The sequence below is a fragment of the Papaver somniferum genome, chromosome 2 (genome assembly GCF_003573695.1).
Source record: "Papaver somniferum cultivar HN1 chromosome 2, ASM357369v1, whole genome shotgun sequence".
In the NCBI taxonomy this organism is placed as follows: Eukaryota; Viridiplantae; Streptophyta; class Magnoliopsida; order Ranunculales; family Papaveraceae; genus Papaver; species Papaver somniferum.
Window position 1 is genome coordinate 73,312,796 of NC_039359.1, and position 13,388 is coordinate 73,326,183.

Below are 13,388 nucleotides of genomic sequence, written 5' to 3' on the forward strand. Positions count from 1 at the left end.
CTTCTTTTTATTAGTCAAATTTGTGACAAAGGCCATAGAGTTATCTTTAATGCAAATGGATGTGACATTGTGGATAAAACTGGAAGAGTGATTTTTCAAGGAACTCGTGGTAAACACAACTGTTATCTTCTTGATACTCAGTTTAATAATTGTTGCAATTTGACTAAAGTGGAATCTACACATCTTTGGCATGAGCGTTTTGGTCACATCAATTATCGCCTCTTAACTAAGATCATTAACAAAGAACTTGTTAGAGGCATTCCCAAAATCAATGCAAAGATTAACGGTGTATATGGTGCCTGTCAAAAGGGTAAGGAAACGAAAGTTCACCATACGTCATCTCGAGACATTCTCACTAAGGAACCACTTGATTAATTCATATGGATCTCTTCGGACCAATTCAACAACCTACTGTTGGAGGAAAGAAGTATGCTTTAGTTATGGTAGACGACTATGCCAGATTCACTTGGGTAGCATTCCTAGCTCATAAGAATGAAACCCTTGGTGAATTTAAGATTATTGTTAATAGAATCCAGACTGAACAAGGTCGCAAACTAAAGAAAATTAGAAGCGATCATGGCATAGAATTCAAAGACACCAAGGTATTTGAATTTTGTGACAAAATGGGGATTATTCAACAATATTCACCCCCTATCACACCTCAGGCTAATGGGGTTGCTGAAAGAAAAAATAGGAATATTCAGGAAATAGCCAGGGTAATGCTTCATAACAAAAACTTACCTTTAAGATTTTTGGGAGAAGATGTCTTTACACCATGTTACTTGATCAACCGTGTCTACCTACGGTCTAAAACCCTAAGAACTATGTATGAGTTGTGGTATGGTAGAAAACCCAACCTACACTATCTAAGAGTGTTCGGAAGTAAGTGCTACATTCTGAAAGATCGAGAACAAAGAGGGAAATTTGATACTAAAAGTGATGAAGGTATCTTTCTGGGCTATGCGTCTGATAGTCGTGGTTTTCGAGTGTTTAATCTCAGAACTCAAGTAATGATGGAATCCGCCAATGTTATCATTGATGATATTAGTGATTTTGATCAAGATTTTTCTACAGCTGAGCTGCCTCCAACTGAGACAACTGAGAAAGTCAAAGAAGTCTCGGAATCAGTTGAAGTTATTCCTACTGTTATTGATCCCGATCCTTCTAGTGACGAGGAGAAAAACACTGATCAGACTGCACCTGCTGAACAAGAACGTGTCCCTTCTCGACACCTCTGGGTTCAAAAAAATCATGATCCTAATAGTATCATTGAAGGAAGAGATTCTACTGCAAAGACTAGAGGACAACTTCAAAACCTATGTGATGTGGTTTCAAAGTTGTTGTAGTAAAAAAAAAAAGAGTTCGTTCAAGACTTGTGAAGGTTGTGCTTTTAGATTTAAATTTTAAAACTAAAGAAAATAAAGCAAATTAAAACTGATTATATTAGAGAGACCGGGGTTCAGGATTTCACCATTCACCAAAATTCATGTAATTTAATGTTAATTTTTATCATGCAATTCTAGACAATATAACTCCAATCAAAAGAAATTGTGATTCTAATCATTGCCCTAAATTAGATTTTCAAAACATCAATTGTTAATCGCAAGAATGAAGTATCAAAAGCCATAAACTAAGCTTACTTCATCAAGAGAAAACATAACTAATTAATAAAAATCATTGCTCAATTTTCATTCGGTGCAAATAATCATAAAATAATTGCACAAATAAATTCAAATAAATTTTGCCACATAACTTTTGGAAGAATGGCTTCCTCCATCGCCCCGGAAGATTGGGTTTAGCTCATCATTGTGAAAACGCGCTCAAAAGTTGATTTCATTGCTCAATATGTTTACAAATGATGAATTGGATAAAAATTATTAAAAATCGGGTGTTTGCAACGTTTTTAATTGTTGAAAAACACTATTACATAAAACGATAAAAGCCAATTGTCGTTGTTCAGCTTCTACGACCCCCTCCTGTGTGTTGTTATCACTGTTGATAAACGACTGTCTTCGTGAGTATGTTCTTCGTGTTCTTCAGCTTCAGCAGCAGAAATGGCAGTTTCCTGAAACTCGATTATTTACGTCTCTCTAGCGTTCTAAACTATCCCAAACTCCCCTAGTTTCTGCTCTGCTACCTCAAGACCCTTTTTATACTCCACAGCGACAAAAATCTTCGCTCATTACTACGGAAAATCTTTCTATAGCTCGGCAGTAGATAAAAAATAATCTCGGACAATTTTCTTTCCTTTCTAGCCTCTTCATGCGTCTGCAGCTGTATGATTCGTGAAAAATATCCTTGCTTAGATGGTGCACGCTTCTTCAGCATGCCAAATCAATCCAGGCACGGAGTAATCCCGTGAACATCTCTTTCCATGCACACGCTTCTCTGTTTCCTTCTCGCCGAGAATCCAGCCAATTTTAATCGATCAAATCACTCATGATAGTTTTTTTGGGACATATCACAACTGCCCAACAAATTTCAACCCTTTAATCTACCCAGAACTCCTTCAAACTTCGATCGAAAATCACTCAGTTCTGTTCTTCATTTTCCCGCCAAAACCAGAATTTGAATGATGAGGATGGTGTCCCCCTAACCAAAACGGGTGTGAAAACAGCAGGAGCCCAACTAAGATGCCCCTTATAAATTGAGGTACCCCTTATCCAAAAGTGAGAGTCCTAATAACACGTGTCCTCCGGGTGCTTTAGACAACTTTTCGAGCTGATTTTTCCAAAAATATTTATTTCCAAAAAATACCTACACACACACAAGACACCATAATAAGTACGAAAATGAGTACTAACAATACGAAATATTAAGGACAAATTAGACACACAAATGCGTCTATCACTATGCACTTATGGATGTTATCTGTCGCAAGTAGAACCAAGAAATATTGATGAAGATCTTGACGATCCCATGTGGGTGAACACAATGCATGAAGAGTTAAATCAATTTGAAAGACAAGATGTGTGGAAGCTTGTACCTTGTCCTCAAAATATCAATATTGTTGGCACCAAATGGATATTTAAGAACAAGTCTGATGAGTTTGGCACTATTGTCAGAAACAAAGCAAGACTTGTCGCTCAAGGATATTCACAAATAGAAGGAATCGACTTTGACGAAACCTTTGCGCCTGTGGCACACCTTGAGTCTATCAGATTATTATTAGCTCATGCTTGTTTTTTTAAGGTAAAGCTATTTCAAATGGACATTAAATCCGTTTTTTTAAACGGAACCTTAGAGGAAGAAGTCTATGTATCCCAACCTAAGAGTTTTGAAAACCCTGACTTCCCAGTTCACGTTCTTAAACTTAATAAGGCGTTATACGGGTTGAAACAAGCACCGCGTTCCTAGTTCAAAAAACTGACCTCATCACTTCTAGGGAAAGGTTTTTCGAGAGGAGGAGATGATAAAACATTATTTAACAAGTGGAATGGAAAAAATGTTGTAATTGCTCAAGTGTATGTAGATGATATCATATATGTATAAGGGTGCACAAGAACCGAGCCGGACCGCTGGACCGTCCCGGAACCGGTGGAACCGTACCTGTTTTTGTACCGAACCGAGGAACGGGGTATAGGTACCGGTCCAAAAAATAGGAACCGGGGCTAGGGAGGTGCAGGTACTCGGCCCTAACAATATCATGTACCGTCCCGGACCGAATGTACCGAGTAATAATAGCCATTAGATTTAGGGGTTTTTTTTGGATATCTAAGAGTGGTATATAAAGAAAAATTAGTTAGGGTTTCTCATTTTTTTTTCTTTTTTTCCGCCTTCTGTGCAAATCCTCTCTCTCTCTGAGAAGGAACTCCAGTTACAGGGATGAGTTTTCACCTCTTCAAGAATCAAGACTTCAACTCTACGAACACCAGTTACACCACCTCGCGATTATTTTTGCAGAAGCAGCTAACCAGAAGAAGAAGAAATTTTAGTTGTAAGTTTTTTTTGTTTTTTTTCTTCTCCAATTTTATTGATTCCTTATGGAGTTTATTGTTTTATCGTTTGATTTGGACTACTGAGTTCATTGAATTTTTTTAATTTGAGATTGATTTGGTAAGATTCAATTTAGATCTGTTGGAATTACAGATTCAATAGTTCTGTGATTGAGTTCACTTTTTTTTCATTCTTGATAGTAGATATTTGATTGATTACTGCTAATGTTTTAAATTACTGTTGGAATTACATATTCAATTTTCTTTTAAATTACTGCTAATGTTTAATTGAGATTTTGATAGTGGATATTTGATTGATTTGTAAAAAAATTTTATAGAAAAGGTTGTGGTGGGTCTAACATTGGGAATCAATTATTTGATTGATCGATTGAATAGTTTATGAATTCTGCATTTGTACACAAATACACCTTATAGGTTGATTAATGTTTATAAATAGGAATCACCACTAAGTTTTCTACTTGGATTACAAGCTGTGCATTTCTGGGTTGTTTAATGTTTATAAATATATATCAAGTGATGAATCACCATTGACTTTGATACTCGGATTGCAAACTGTGCATTCTTATTTGCTTTTGTTGGATATTAAGAAGCCTCTGACTTGATCAAGTGTATTGTTGCAGGTAATCTTGATTAGTTGCTGAAGTTTGGAGCTACTGAAACTCTGTTATTGGACTAGAGACAGAACAACTAGTTGCTCTTTTAGTATTTGGTCTTAAAGCTCTATTGTTGTGTGTGTGTCTGTAAAACTGACAGTAAAATAGGTTCTTTGAATTTGGAACTTACTTGTGATATCCTACCTAGACTATTGTTGTGTGTCTGACAGTAAAACAGGTTATTCGTCTGTAAAACTGACAGTAAAACAGGTTCTTTGTTAACATAAAAAAAGTTGTTTGGAAACTGACAGGAAGTACCGACTGGTACCGGTACCGTACCTGGTACCTTACATGTACCGAATAGTACAGGAACCGAGGTACAAGGTACAGGTCCAAAATTTTGGAGCCGAGGCTAAGGAGGTACAGGTACTCGGCCTCGGAAAGAACCGAGCCGAACCGTACCGTGTGCACCCTTATCTATGGATCAACATCGGAGAAACTTGTAAAAGACTTTCAGGTATCTCTTGGAAAGGAGTTTGAAATGAGAAATGTTGGTGAATTAAAATTCTTCTTAGGATTACAAATTCAACAACACAGGGATGGCATTTACTTATCTCAAGAAAAATATGCCAAGGATCTTGTCTCAAGAATTGGTCTTGATAACTCCACTCCTAAACGAACTTCTATGCCTACCACTGGTAAATTGCATCAAGATGATAAAGGAACTAGTGTAGATCAAAAACTTTATCGATCTATCATTGGAAGTCTTTTATATCTTACAACGACCCGACCTGATATTGCTTTTAGCGTTGGATGTTGTGCTCGATTTCAGGCAAATATGAAGGAATCACACTTGGCTTCTGCAAAAAGGATCATACGTTACATGATGTGATTTGTAGATAGTGGTAAAAGTGGTTCGATTGTCAGACTTGTGAAGGATATTAATTAGACTTAAATTCTAATATTAAAATAGAAAACTCACTAAAAATTATAGAAAACTCAATCAAAGTTGATATCAATATTAAAAGAACGCTGAGGCTAAGATTCCACTATTTTCCAAATTCAAAGTGATTTAATCTAATATTTATATTCATGCAATTTTCTTGTTCAATTTGATTCTTACTATTGCAAGAAGTAGATTTTCAAAAGCAATAATTGTAAATACCAAGCATGAAGCATCAAGAGTCTATAAACTAAGCATACTCCATCAAAATAGATCACAATCACTCAAATAAAAATCATATTCAATAATAGTCCAAGGCAAATAAGCATAAGAATAATTCCAATAAATTAAATTAGATAGATTGTGCCGCTTTTTGTTGGAAAAATAGCTTCCTCTATCACCTCAGCAATGGGGTTTAGCTCCTCATATCAAAAACAGGTTCAAAATAAAAAATCATGGCTCCAAAGGTGGTTTTATTGAAGAGAATATATAAAACAGCAGATCTGCAACGGTGTATAGATGCTACAGAAGTCACCGTTACAGTTGGTGTTGCAATACTGAAGATATACGTTACTAATCAACTGTCACAGGATCAGAAATTTAAGACCCTAGAATACGACTGTCCTGCACAACTTAATGTTCTTCAGCTGTTAAACAACGACACTGTTCTGTGACTGTTTCCCGTGCGTCAATGTTCTTCGCGTTTCCTCTTCAGTAGTAGCAGCAGCAGAAACAGAGTTTGGTAAATCTCTGATTTCTTCTTACCTGGCTCTTCTTAGGTCCCCAAACTCTCGACACCCCTTCTATATGACCCAAACAATATATTTATATCAAAAATACCGATTAAATCTCTCCCAAATCTTCCAAAATCTCTTTCCTTCTCTTCACGGCCAAGTTGCGGCAATTTATTGTTTTAGAATTTCTACGCGTTTCTGAGCTTTCCTTTTTATTCTAAACTATTCCTTAGATAGATACAAATCTTTGGGAAAGTTTACAGCACTTTAATCTCTCTAAAATTTCCTAAAACAGGTCACACACGTGACTTTCCATATTTTCTGTTGTGATAAAAATCCGTCAATTGAGCCCAGTCTAATCGATTTCAACACCCATATCAGATTCCTAGACCCATAAGGAGTCTATCCTATGAAAATCAGAGGTTTAGTCGACCTCAAACTCCTCCAAATCAGGAACCCTAAATCTGCCAGAACTGTATCTATTTTCCCGCCTTTTGAATTTCAAATGTTGAAGATGGTTGCCCCTTATCCAGGGTATGGGTGCGATTAGCAGCTGCCTGGAAATGGGATGCCCCTTAGTAATCAGGTTACCCCTTATCCAAAGTGAGAGTCCGAATAGCAAATGTCCTCCGGGTGCTTTCCGACAACTTTTCGAGCCAATTTTTTCCAAAAATGTTTATTGGCCAAAAATACCTACAAATAAATAAAACACCATAATAAGTACAAAAATGAGCCCTAACAATATATAGAATCGAGACAAATCGGACACAAAAATATGTCTATCAAATACCTCCAAACCTAATATTTGCTAGTCCTCGAGCAAAAATAAAATAGAAATAAAATCCTAACTCACTCTGGCAGGCATCGTCGATTGCATTTAGCGTATGCAATAAGCCTTTAAACCCCTAGGTGTCCCTACTGGCGGAGTGTTGTCTCCGGAGGGCTTACCAGAGGTATACCCACAAAACCTTTATACTCCAGACCCTGGCTATCTACATAGCACCTTGGAAGGCACTAAAGAATCTCCTTGGTTGGCATACTTATTGACTACAAGAGGAAGTACCCTGATGCGAAATTCCAATTGTTGTACACGAGTTTGCACTCAAGCATACTAAAATTCATATATAAGTGACAGAGCTCTACTCAGATAGTCGCACTATGTACATCAATATCCGGAGTCAAAACTAATCACATGGATAGATCAAGAAGATGGATATATAGAAAAACATAGATGGTTTTGATGTTTACTAGGTGAACGGGGTTTCTCATATCTGTCTGAAGGCCTCCGCTAAAATGAACCTATCCTAATGGACTGAGATACTAATCTGACTAATATCAACACACTGGCATATACAAGGGAACCAGTGATTGATAATCCTAACTCTAGGTCAACACACTGGCATATACAAGGGTTCCAGTGGTCGAATTTATTGAATTTATTCCAGTTGGTCTGATGGTCTGGTCTCAATTTTTTTTTCATGGTATCTCAATCACTCTAATTCACCCTAGCATTGGTAACAACTTGAATCGTGAGCCCTACATAATCACTTAGAGAAACATAGTTTAAAAACAAAACAAAATAAAAACAGAAGTGAAAAGGACTCAACGAGATATGGTGAAACTATCGTGTTATTTCTAACACCTGAGCTCTGTGATTTTATGAATAGACTCTTTAGATGTTGCCATGTAGTCAGATTGGTTCCTCAACTCCTACAACCAAAATGCTTCCATCCACTTAGATTGGTTAGTGTCATCCTTAATAGGGATAAATTTCTAGGCTCTGAAGTTTATTTATTGCAACGAAAAGGTAACAAAAAATTCTACCCCACCCCCAAACTTAAATCTAACATTGTCCTCAATGTTTCTAATCAAAGAACAACACCAAAAATATAAGTAACATGAGTAAATAGTAAAGAGAGAAGTCGGAAAGATAGTACCCGGGTGAAGTGTAACCAAAAACCTACAAAAATATTATACAACATACAAAATCGCCTCGATGGTCAATCAAGGTAAACAGGGTCCTCCAGAGGGATGACCTCAACATCACCTGTAGGAAAAGGCTCTAAAAAGGGATTCAATCGCTGAACTTTAACCTTCGAAGAACTACTACCATCTGGTGTCTCAATATCAACAGTGCCATGAGGAAAAACAGTACGGACCACAAAAGGACCGGTCCACCGAGAGCGCAACTTCCCGGGGAATAGATGCAAGCGAGTGTCATACAAAAGAACTTTTTGACCTGGAGAAAATAACTTTCGTAAAATATTCCTATCATGCACAAGTTTCATTTTTTTCTTATACTCCTTAGCACTATCGTATGCATCTCTACGAATCTCGTCCAACTCATTGAGCTGGAGCTTTCTTTGAGCTCCTGCCTTGTCAAGTGAAAAGTTTAAGTTCTTAATAGCCCAATAGGCTCGATGCTCTAAGTCCAATCCAGGCAAGGTGACATGCCTTCCAAACACTAAACGATAAGGTGACATTCAATGGGTGTCCTTAAACGCAGTACGGTAAGCCCATAAGGCATCAGTAAGCCTCGACGACCAGTCTTTCCTATTTGGATTAACTGTTTTCTCTAGAATACGTTTAATTTCCCTATTGGAAACCTCTACCTGACCACTAGTCTGAGGGTGATATGGGGTTTCTACTTTATGGGTAATACCGTATTGTTTCATTAAAGAGCAAACGGTCTATTACAAAAGTGTGAACCTCCATCACTAATTATAGCTCGCGGCGTACCAAAACGTGTAAGTATATTCTCTTTCAAAAACTGGACTACGACCCTGTGGTCATTCGTTTTACACGGAACCGCCTCAACCCACTTAGACACATAGTCTACACGACAAGTATGTAAAGATAACCAAACGAAATAGAAATGGACCCATAAAATCAATGCCCACACATCAAAGACCTCAATCACTAAAATAGGGTTCAAAGGCTCATATTTCTACGGGAAATGGTTCCTAACTTCTGGCAACGCTCACAAGAAACACAATGACTATGGAATCTTTAAACAACGAAAGCCAGTAAAATCCACTGCAAAATCTTAGCACAGTCTTCTTAGCACTAAAATGACCCCACATGCATGTTCATGACAAAAGGAGATAATATAGACTGGTCACTCTCAGATCACATCTCTAATAATCTGGTCCGGACAATACTTAAACAGATAAGGATCGTCCCAAAAGAAATGCTTAACCTCGTCTAAAAACCTAGAACGATCTTGCTTACCCCAATGTTGAGGGTTCGACCAGTAACAAGATAATTCACTATATTTGCATACCAGGTGATTGGGAAACAAGAACAATTGTTCATCAGGAAAGCTATCCCTTATAGGAAGGGAATCACTAGGGAACTAACAACTAGCCTAGACAAGTGGTCTGCTACTACATTTTCCAACCCTTTTGTCTCTAATGTCTGGGGAAAATTCCTGTAACAATAGGATCCATCTAATCAATCTAGGTTGGTATCCTTCTTATAAAAGGTATTTCAAAGCAGCATGATCTGTATAGATTATGATCTTAGAAACCTAATAGGTAGGACCTCTTATCCAAGGCAAACACGATGGCTAAAAGTTCCTTCTCGGTAGTTGTGTAGTTCATTTGGGCATCATTCAAGTTTTGCTAGCATAATAAATCACATGAAGTAATTGGTTTTCTCGTTGTCCTAAACGACGCCTATAGCATAATCTGAAGAATCACACAATAATCAAGGGTAGGTTCCAGTTATGATGCCTGGACTATCGGGGCAGTAGTGAGTAAAGTTTTAAGCTTCTCAAAACCTCTAAACAAGCATCATCAAAGACAAACTTAACATCTTTTAGCAACAAAATTGCAAAGAGGTCGAGAAATCAAGCTAAAATCCTTAATGAATCGCACGGTAAAAACCTGCATGCCCTAGGAATGACCTAATATCTTTTACGGTTTTTGGGACCTGTAAAGTCTTAATAAGGTCAACTTTGGCTTTGTCTCCTCTACCTAACCCTTTGAAGAGACGATGTGCCCTAACACAATTCCTGATTTAACCATGAAACATTTTCCCAATTAAGCATCACTAATTTTTTTCCTTACACAACCAGTCACACACTAATGTCAAATGATGCAAGCACTCATCGAAAGATTGAACCAAACACTGAAAAATCATCCATAAAGACCTCTAAGAACCGTTCTACCATATCAGAAAATATGCTCATCATACAACGTGAAAAGTTGCAGGGCATTACATAGCCCGAAAGGCATGCGTCTATACGCAAAGGTACCAAAGGGACAGTAAAAGTGGTTTTCTCTTGGTCTTCTGGGGCAATAACGATCTGATTATAACCGGAGTAGCCATCTAAGAAGCAATAGTGACTATGTCCAGCTAATCGCTCTAGCATTTGGTCGATAAAAGGAAGGGGAAAGTGATCCTTCCTTGTGACCTTGTTCAATTTCCTATAGTCAATACACACACGCCATCCCGTGGTCACTCGGGTTGGGATTAATTCATTATTATCATTCTGGACTACAGTGATACCTGATTTCTTGGGGACAACCTGAACAGGGCTGACCCACTTACTGTCTGAAATTGGGTAAATAATACCCGCATCTAACAACTTAAGCACCTCTTTTCGAACTACCTCTTTCATGTTAGGGTTCAGTCGACGTTGCATCTCCCTAGAAGGTTTGGAGTCTTCCTCTAAATGAATCTGATGCATACACACAGTAGGACTTATACCCTTAATGTCTGCTATAGTCCACCCTAAAGCTTCCTTATTGTCTTGAAGTACATTTACTAGCCTACTTTCCTGATCACTATCCAAATCGGAAGCTACAATCACAGGTAAAGTCTCAGATGGGCCTAAAAACACATACTTTAGAGTATCGGGTAGTGGTTTAAGGTCCAACTTTGGGGGCTCTTCTAAAGAAGGAATTAGGGTAGTCTCAGAAACTGGTAACGGTTCGAACCTAGCTTTCCATCTATCAGTGTCTAACACAGGGGTAGAATCTAATAGAGCATTCACCTGTTCAATAGTGCTATCGTCGTCAAAATCTAAACCAAAATGGGATAGACAACTTTCTAATGGGTCTTCAGACAAGATGTTTGGTAATGACTCCTGAACTAAGGCTTCTATCATGTTCACCTCCTCAACACATGTGTCATCTAGCTCATGAGGTTGCTTACTGACATTAAAAATGTTCATCTCCATAGTCATATTACCAAAAGATAAACTCATCACACCATTTCGATAGTTAATGATCGCATTAGACGTAGCTAAAAATGGACGACCTAAAATCACAGGTATCTGGTTCTCTGGGTCAGGGACAGGTTGGGTATCAAGGACCACGAAATCCACCTGATAAATAAACTTGTCGACCTCAATAAGAACATCCTCGATAACACCTCGAGGGATTTTAACAGAACTATCAGCTAACTGCTGTGTCATCTGAGTAGGTTTCATTTCACCAAGTCCTAGATGTAAGTATACATGGAATGGCAGTAAGTTCACACTGGGTCCTAAGTCAAGTAAAGCTTTTTCTACCCGGAAGTTACCTATTGTGCAAGCAATGGTAGGAGAACCTGGGTCTTTGTACTTTGGAGTTGTGGTGTTCTGAATGATTGAACTTACGTGACTAGCTAAAAAGGATTTCTTATGGACGCTAAGTTTTCGCTTTCACGTACACATATCCTTAAGGAACTTGGCATAAGAAGGAATTTTCCTAATTGCATCTCATAAGGGAGGTTTATGGTAACTTGCTTAAAAACCTCCACTATGTCATTAAAGTTCGATTCCTTCTTTGTTGGTACTAATAGCTGAGGAAATGGGGCTCTAGGCCTAAAATCAGACCTTTTAGGAACCGAATTCACATCATCAGAAACTTTATCAGTCTCTTCAGCTACTGGTCCTGAGAGGTGAGATCCTGAGGGGTGAACTACAGTATGTTCACTATCGGGCATGGTTACCTTATTGTCTACAACTCTACCACTTCTGAGGGTTCTAAAAACATTCAATTGATTCGATGGTTTTGCACCTAATTCATGAACTCCTCTAGGGTTGGGTTGTGTTTGACTAGGAAACTTACCTTTTTCTCTCAAAGAATAACTTATCATACCAACCTGGGTTTTTAATACGGAAATAGCCTGAATATTTTCTTGTCCTATCCTGTTACTAGCTTGTAGACTCTGTTCTACGGATAACTGAAATTTTGCAGTTTGCTGAGTTAACAAGGCGAGAGATTCCTCTAAACTTAGGATTTTCTTATCTGACTGATTCTGAAACTGAGCTAATCCTTAAGGATTCTTAGTATAGACAAAACCTGGGGGAGCACTAGAATTACTAAACTGACCTTGACTTTAGCCCTTAGACCACGAAAGGTTCGGATGGTTTCTCCAACCAGGATTATAGGTTTCTGAATATGGGTCAATCTTTTGACGGTTATCAAATCTAGTGTTATTATAAAGAGCATTGGCCTGCTCTTCAATATTCTGGCCTTCCCAAAAAGGCTCCACTCTACCACTAGTCTGGCCTACTTCTAAGGCTTCTAACCTTTTTGCTATAGCAGCAATTTTGGCATCTGATTCATAGCCTCCTTCTACCCTATTAACGTTTCCTCTACTTAAAAGAATTGTTTTCTGGGGTGCCCTACTATTTTCCCATTGCTGGGTTTTTTCGGCGATTTCATTAAAAAATTCCATCGCCGCATCAACAGTTTGGTTTTCAAATCCACCAGTGCATAGAGACTCAACCATGGTCGTTATGGAGTAATCTAAACCCTCATAAAGGATCTGAACTAGCCTAACCTTTTCTAAACCATGATGAGGACACTGGGATAATAAATCATTGAACCTTTCCAAATACCTATATAAAGATTCTCCCTCTTGTTGTGAAAATGTGCATATTTGCGTCCTAATAGACGATGTTTTGTGCCTAGGGAAAAACTTATTGAAAAAGGAAGACGTAAGTTGTTCATATGTCTCAATTGACTCGGAGTTCAAACTATACAGCCACGACTTGGCCTTATCTTTCAGAGAAAATGAGAATAACCTAAGTTTCAAAGCATCATCATCTAAGCCTCTAATTCTTAGAGTACTACAAATTTCCTCAAAATCCCTAACATGGTAATAAGGTTTTTCATTTTATTTCCCTAAAAAGATTGGGAGCATCTGTAAGGTCCCAGGTTTCAGT

General features: G+C 37.9%; 1 pseudogene; it reads left to right on the forward strand.

Annotated features, from left to right (window-relative positions):
• Positions 1-13,010: 13,010 nt before the first annotated feature.
• Positions 13,011-13,110, forward strand: LOC113354681 (annotated as a pseudogene).
• Positions 13,111-13,388: the final 278 nt, after the last annotated feature.